The sequence below is a fragment of the Triticum dicoccoides genome, chromosome 6A (assembly GCF_002162155.2).
Source record: "Triticum dicoccoides isolate Atlit2015 ecotype Zavitan chromosome 6A, WEW_v2.0, whole genome shotgun sequence".
NCBI lineage: Eukaryota > Viridiplantae > Streptophyta > Magnoliopsida > Poales > Poaceae > Triticum > Triticum dicoccoides.
The window spans coordinates 456,714,501-456,722,452 of NC_041390.1; positions in this window are offsets into that span (position 1 = coordinate 456,714,501).

Here is a 7,952-nt window from a genome sequence, read left to right on the forward strand (position 1 = left end):
CGTCGCCGCCCACGCGCCGCCCCGCCGGAGCCGCCGCCCCGCCCGCACGCTCGCCGAGGTTCGCCGCCGCCTCGAAATCCATGCCCGGTTTTTTTTAGAAAACCGATCGGTTTTCCGTCGGTTTTTTGATTCGTTTTTTTTAAATAGATTGGTTTTTCCGGTTTATTTAAATAGCGAACGTAAGTCCATCCGTTCGTTCTAGCGAACGTTCGTTGTTTTTTTTCTTTTTCTCGGATTAAATCCGCGATTTTTTCTGATCGCGATTCCTGATCCGATTTTTGTTTTAGTGTAACTTTTCGCTCGTTTATCAGAATCAGGCGATTCAAGCGCCTGGAGTTTCGTCTCGAAACTCTCTATCCGTTTAACCAACTTAAACAAGATTTTGCTACTGTAAAATTTGCCCTAGATCCAGATTAGTAGAACAAAGTTGTTTTCTTTCGACGTTTGACTTTCGTTGCTTCGTTTGATTTGATTCTTTTTGCCAACCGGAGTTCTTAAGGTGAACCTTCTGGTTAGATCTCTTATTTGAGTTTTACCTGTGCATTAGATGAGTACTTATTGTATGCTTGTTTGTTTGTCTGCGAGAAAGTACCCGGAGTGCACCGCTTGTTACTTCGAATCGCTAGGTTTCCCGGATCATCAGCAAGGCAAGTAACACTTTGATCATACCTTTCCTACTACCCAGTTTTATTGCATTAGATCAATCCTCACACATTGCATGATTAGGATCTAATTAAATTGTGGGATGGGAAGTAGTTGAGGTAGTACCTATTACCTGTTTACTATCAAACCTTTGGGAGTTACTTCTACATTGCTTATTATGCCATGCTATGCTAGTAGACGTGGATTGGGTGAGCGATATCCATGACAGATGTGAGTTTGTTAATTAATGGTTTATCTAAGGTGGCAACTTAAACAGACATCTAGGTGGATTGAGGCACCTGGGTATTCCAGGACTTGCCTGTTTTCTTTTGGACCGCCACCCAGGCTCAAAGGGATCATGAGACTATTCATACTAGAAACTTCCGTGTGCAGCCACAAGCTATTATGGGCTCTAGCATAGTTGACTAAGTCGTGCGAACTCTTACAGTGGTAGACTAGCAGATGTAGGGGATGTAGGTGGTACGGTCTACCCGATCGTAAGGTGCTAGCGCTTCTGAAAGACTATGTCTCGGTCATCCGTTTTCTCAAACACCCTGTAGTGCAAGAAACCCAACGGAGGCGATCGAGTCTTTTGGGGAAAAGTGCGCAAACCTCTGCAAAGTGTAATAAACTAATCATGGTTAGTCGTGTCCCCAGTTATGGACATCTTGAGTATCTAGTATCTGGATTATCATGTGAATCTCAACATGTTACTCTAAATTAATTTTGTTGGGTATTGTTTAATGATGATGCTTAATTGGGATTGAGAATGCTGTCAACCATTCTCAATGTTTAACAACTACCATGATAGTTAAATAAATTTATTCCTTTGCAGTAGGGAAAAATTGGCTATACGCAAAACTGTATCCATAGAGATTTCCACCAGCCAAATATGCATATAGTATAGCTGTTTCATTCCATTACTCTCTATGTGTTACCTTGCCAGCATATTCCATGTGCTGACCCGTTTCGGGCTACAACGTTAATGTTGCAGACTTTTCAGACGATGATTAAGAAGTTTTAGGTCGTGGTTCTACACTCAGTGACGTCGTTGGAGTTGATGGACTCACTTATCTTCCAGGCCTTCCGTTGTTATCGTGATTAGATGGCCTTAAGCCATATTTATTGTAATAAGTTCTCTTTTGAGACCCTTGATGTAATAAGTGTGTGATTGCTACTCTGCTATAAATCCTCCGAGTACTATGTGGTGTCAGCATTACTGATCCAGGGATGACAACGGAGCACAGAGATCAGACTGTTTGTGGTCTGGTTGCTACAAGGCCGTTTTGAAGCATCGCCCTTGGCCAAAGCGATGAGTCGATTCATGAGACTACCTCCTTCAGGCGCACGAGGTAGCTTGTGGCGCTGGCGATACGGGACTCTATTTGGAGCATGTTCATTGCAGTTTTGTCGCAAACTGGAGAAGCGATAGGGTCTAGACCCGTCTCGACCTTTCCAGTTTCCTTGTCAAAGTCTTGACAGAATTCTGCTGCCAAAAATTAATGAGTCGACCGAGCAGGATCCATTCACAAACATCAACACAGTCGGTTTAAAAGAAATACCTTCCAGCATGAGATAAAGCTTCTTGGCAAGAGTCCTCAGATAAGCTTCCGTGTCATTCCTCTTGCGGATCGCGGACTCTAGCCTTTCATTCAAGGAAACCTTGTCCTTCTTCAGACTAGTCACTTCACGGTTAGCTTCATTGAGGCAAGATTTCATCCTGTTCACCTCCTCTTCCAGCGTTCCGACTGAAGCCAGCTTCTGGTCTGCGAGAGCAGTTTTATCTTGGGCTGCTTTTTGCGCGGCGGCGAGGTCCGAGTCCTTCTTCTCCAGAGCCAACTTCATTTTCTCTGCAAAAGAAGCAATTGAATCAAACAAGAGATCAAAGAAATATATTGAAAGACAGTCGACAGCCAGTTACCTTCCATACCAGCAGCTTCGTCTTGAGCTTTCTTCAGATTTTGCAGGGCCAATTCCAAGTCGAGGTTGAGTTGCCTCTGCTTCTCCTCAAGTTCAGCAAACTTGGAAATAAGAGTACAAGACTTCTGTAGAAGGAAAAAGACGGGTCAGTCGACAAGATCAAAGGTTGTTTACTTCCGAATGAATAAAACCTAAAGAAGTTCGCTTAGACCCCAGCCGACTGCACACAGTCGACTGCGGCGTCGGAGGCTACATCCAGCGGGTGCACTTGGCATGCCCCCACTGATTAAGACCCAACTCGACCGGTCCGCCCGGGCCAAGTAAAAAAAAGCTGTTCAGACCCCAGTCGACTGCAAGCAGTCGACTGCGGTCTCGGGGACTACACCCAGTGGGTGCACTTGGCGTGCCCCCACCAGTTCAGATCCTACTCGACCGGTCCGCCCGAGTCGAGTGGAAGAAAAGAAACGAAGGTAGAACTCAGACCCCAGTCGACTGCCAGTAGTCGATTGCGGTCTCGGGGACTACACCCAGTGGGTGCACTTAGCGTGCCCCCACCGGTTCAGATCCTACTCGCCCAGACCGAGTGGAAGAATGCAACTACCAAAGACAACAAAACACCCAGTGGGTGCTCTGATTCGACGCAAACAACATGAGATTGTGTAGAAGAAAAAATTTTGGGTAGCATATCCTCATAGAACAAGAGCAGTTGGAAAGTCTACTTACCTGGACATTGGCCCGAAGAGCAGTGTTGGCGTTGTAGGCAGCCTGGCTATTCTCATGCATCGTCTTCACCCGCTCCATCATCACATCAGCCTATCGGATGGCTTCCGCAGCCGCTTCCAACTGGTTGTCCGGGACGGGGTAGCTGGTGAAAAAGAGAGCAGACGACCCGGGTGTGGAAGCTTGGAGCTCCGTGGCATGGAGTTGGACGACTGAAGGAATCACCGGTGCAGTCGAAGGTGCGGGTGCTCACTCCACAAGGGTGCAGCGAAGGTTACAGAGGCCCTGCCCGCGTCTTCAGGTTGACGGACGGGTGGTGTTGTTGTTGGCCCTTGCTGAGACATCTTGCCAGGTGCTACCTTCTTGCTCTTCCTGGGCTTAAGACCCACATCTTCATCATCATCTAGAAGATCGATGACGTTGGGTGGAGCTACAAGACAGGTCATTCGACCCCAAGTGAACCACTAGAATGCAATCGACCATGGAATCAAGAACAAGATCATAAGAGTTTCTACTTGGGTTAGAGGTAACCGCGTCTTCCATCACCTCGTCTCGGTACTGGAGAGAAGAGGTTCCCGACGTAACAGCACTACAAAGACCCGCATCCAGTTGGTTACATTCTGTTACTCGAGTCGACGTAAAGAACAAGTCAGATAATTACCCGAAGATAGTAGGGACGGTCACTTTGATCCTGGGCAAATCCTTTGGCAGTTTGGTGGACGTGGCTTTCTATGCTTTCGGCGCTGGAGGTGGCACAACTTTGGGCTACTTCGGAGCCTTCTCAATCAGCGTTGGGGAAGATGTCCTGGGACGCTTCAAAGACTGCCCAATCAGCGCGGCCACCAGGCCCGGAGAGCTCGTCAGGTCGTGAGCGTGTTTGGATCTCCTCTCCCTGTGAGGAGGCGAGTCGACCTCTACGTCATCAGTCGATTCGTCGCTCTCCTTGTCCACCTCGGAATCCGAGTGCCCTTCGCCGCTCTCGCCCCTGCTCGCTTCTTCCTCGAAGTCTTGCTCCCGCACTCCTTTGGGCATTGAGTACATGTCGATGAGGGCCTGAAAAGACAACGATCAAAAGAAATTCAGTCCACCATCAACAAGATGTCACATAGTGAATCGGAAAGATACTTGATAAAACAGAATCGTACCTGCTCCGGCTGACGCGAGTGGTCGAATGGAATCACCCTCCTAGACCCCCGAGGGTTGTCTTTGTTGCTGGTGATTCCCATCAGCCACTTCTCCAAGGTGTCCTCGCTGACGTCCTCCGGGTGGATCTGAGTGGAGTCCTCGAGCCCAGAGTACATCCACATCGGATGATCACGTGCCTGAAGCGGTTGGATGCGTGGACCAAGAAAGACCTCCAGCAGGTCCATCCCAGTCACCCCGTCGCGGACGAGTTGGACAACCCGCTCGACCAGCATGCACCTTGACCTATGCCTTCTCTTCTGGGACCACCTTCAGGGGGGAGGGCTTCTCCACTCGAGCCAAAGAAAAGGGATCAATTCCAGTCGAATGACCCGGGGTCGGCTGGTCCTTACAATAAAACCAAGTCGACTGCCAACCCCGGACCGAGTCGGGAAGGATCATTGCTAGGAAGGTGCTCTAGTTCCTCATCTGGATCCCCGGGCCCCCGCACATCTGGATCACGTGCGTCCTCTCCTCACTCGGATTGGCCTTTTTGACCGACTAGAAGGGGCAGGTGAAGATGTGTTTGAAAAGACCCCAGTGTGGTCGACAGCCCAAGAAGTTTTCACACATTGACACGAAAGCAGCCAGATATACTATGATGTTTGGACTGAAATGGTGGAGCTGAGCCCCAAAGAAGTTAAAAAAGCCCCAAAAGAAAGGATGGGGAGGCAGTGAGAATCCGCGATCTATTGGGTGGCGAGGAGAATGCACTCACCCTCCCTTGGCTGCGGCTCGTTCTCGTTCCCCAAGAGCCGTGCCGACCTGTGGGGGATTAGTCCCCCTCCACCAGGTCATCGAGGTCGTCCTGGCGGATCGTCGAGCGGATCCAGTCGCCCTGGATCCAGCCCGGCGGCAGGCCGGATCTCGATGAGGATCCGCCCCGGCTGGTCCGCTTGCCCTTCACCTTCGCGGTCGCCTTCTTCGCGCGCTCCAGCTCCACCGTCTTCTCTTTCCCCATGGCGACGGATTGAGTTCGAGCGAGGGTCCGACGACGAGAGCAGAAGCTAGCGTGGCGGAGAGGTCGGAGGAAGAAGAAAAGAGAATGGGAGCGCACGGGGCAGAGGCCTGGTCCGGTGCCTTTTATAAGGTCGTTCCCCGATTGACTGACTGGTGGACCCAGACGATCTAAACAAATCCCGCAACAGTCGCGCGCGTAGTACGTGGCAAAAAAGGTGGCGCGGAGATCGAGGAGACTTGCCTAATCCATCCAGATTACCACGGTCTCGCCCCTTTGGCGCGCTTCCCGAAATTCGAATCCCGCAAAATCCGCGGAGAGCAGAGCAACTTGCCAGACTGAAAACGCCCTCTACATTATCATTCGGAATTCTACCGTGAAAATTCACTCGACAAAAACCAAGAATGGACCAAGGCGACTGAAAAAGGAGTCGACGTCACCTCCTTAGTTCATTGTTCCAGGACAAGGTATACTCATAGCACAAGGAATGAGTCGGAAGTGTTCCCAACTCCTTCCTCACTCAAACACTGATCCATTCTGGGGCTAATGATGAAGCTATGTACCTAGGGTAGGGTCATGGATCTGTCCAACATACCCTCCCCAAGGACATCTCTACAAGGAATCAGAAGCAGTCGAAGAGAAACCATCATCCACTCGACCATGAAGATGTGTTCACTCGACCACCTTGAAGACACTCGACCACCAGAAGATGAGAAGCCCTTCACTCCGCAATGGTCGGGGTTTAAGTCATAGCTTTATGGACATTTATAGCACTTTACTTCGAACGTTACCAGTAACGCTCCTCCTTTATGAATATTGAACCCTGTGTAACAGAGGGGAGCAGGGGTCCTGGCGCAATCTATATAAGCCACCCCCTCCTCGGGGACAAGGGTTCGCACTTTCTGTAATTCACATGCATATATCCAGTCGACCGCCTCCGGGCTCCGAGACGTAGGTTTTTTACTTCCTCCGAGAAGGGCCTGAACTCGTAAAACTCATGTGTACAACTCCTTCATAGCTAGGATCTTACCTCTACATTCCTACCCCCCTATTCTATTGTCAGGCTTAGAACCATGACACGTGCCCCCCTAGGCACGCCTCCCTGCCTCGTGGCCTCCTCGATGCTTCCTTGATGTCCACTCCAAGTCTCCTGGATTGTGTTTGTTCCAAAAATCACTCTCCTGAAGGTTTCATTCCGTTTGGATTCTGTTTGATATTCCTTTTCTGCGAAACACTGAAATAGGCAAAAAAAAAGCAATTTGCACTACGCCTTTGGTTAGTAGGTTAGTCCCAAAAATAATATAAAAGTGTATAATAAAGCCCATTAAACATCCAAAACAGATAATATGATAGCATGGAACAATCAAAAATTATAGATACATTGGAGACGTATCAAGCATCCCCAAGCTTAATTCCTGCTTGTCCTCGAGTAGGTAAATGATAAAAACAAATTTTTTGATGTGGAATGCTACCTAGCATAAATTTCTATGTAATTTCCTTCATTGTGGCATGAATGTTCAGATCTGAAAGATTCAAGACAAAAGTTTAGTATTGACATAAAAATAATAATATTTCAAGCGTACTAACTAAGCAATTATGTCTTCTGAAAATAACATGGCCAAAGAAAGTTCATCCCTACAAAATCATATAGTTTGGTCATGCTCCATTTTTGTCACACAAGAATTCTCTCATCATGCACAACCCCGATGACAAGCCAAGAAATTGTTTCATACTTTAGTAATCTCAAACTTTTTTCAACTTTCACGCAATACAACCATGGATATAGCACTATGGGTGGAATGGAGTATAATGATGGGGGTTATGTGGAGAAGACAAAAAAGGAGGAAGTCTCACATTGACGCGGCTAATCAACGGGCTAGAGAGATTCCCATCAATTGATGTCAATGCAAGGAGTAGTGATTGCCATGCAACGGATGCACTAGAGCTATAAATGTATGAAAGCTCAACAAAAGAAACTAAGTGGGTGTGCATCCAACTTGCTTGCTCACGAAGACCTAGGGCATTTGAGGAAGCCCATTGTTGGAATACACAAGCAAAGTTCTATAATGAAAAATTCCCACTAGTATATGAAAGTGACAAAACAAAAGACTCTCTATCATAAAGATCATGGTGCTACTTTGAAGCACAAGTGGGGAAAAAGGATAGTAGCATTGTCCCTTTTTATTTCTCTTTTTTTGGGCCTTTACTTTTTTATTTGGCCTTTCTCCCTTATTTATTTTATTTGGGACAATGCTCTATTAATGATGATCATCACACTTCTATTTATTTACAACTCAATGATTACAACTCGATACTAGAACACAATATGACTCTATATGAATGCCTCCGGCGGTGTACCGGGATGGGCAATGAATCAAGAGTGACATCTATGATAAATTATGCGTGGTGGCTTTGCCACAAATACGATGTCAACTACATGATCATGCAAGGCAATATGACAATGATGAAGCGTGTCATAGTAAATGAAACGGTGGAAAGTTGCATGGCAATATATCTCGGAATGGCTATG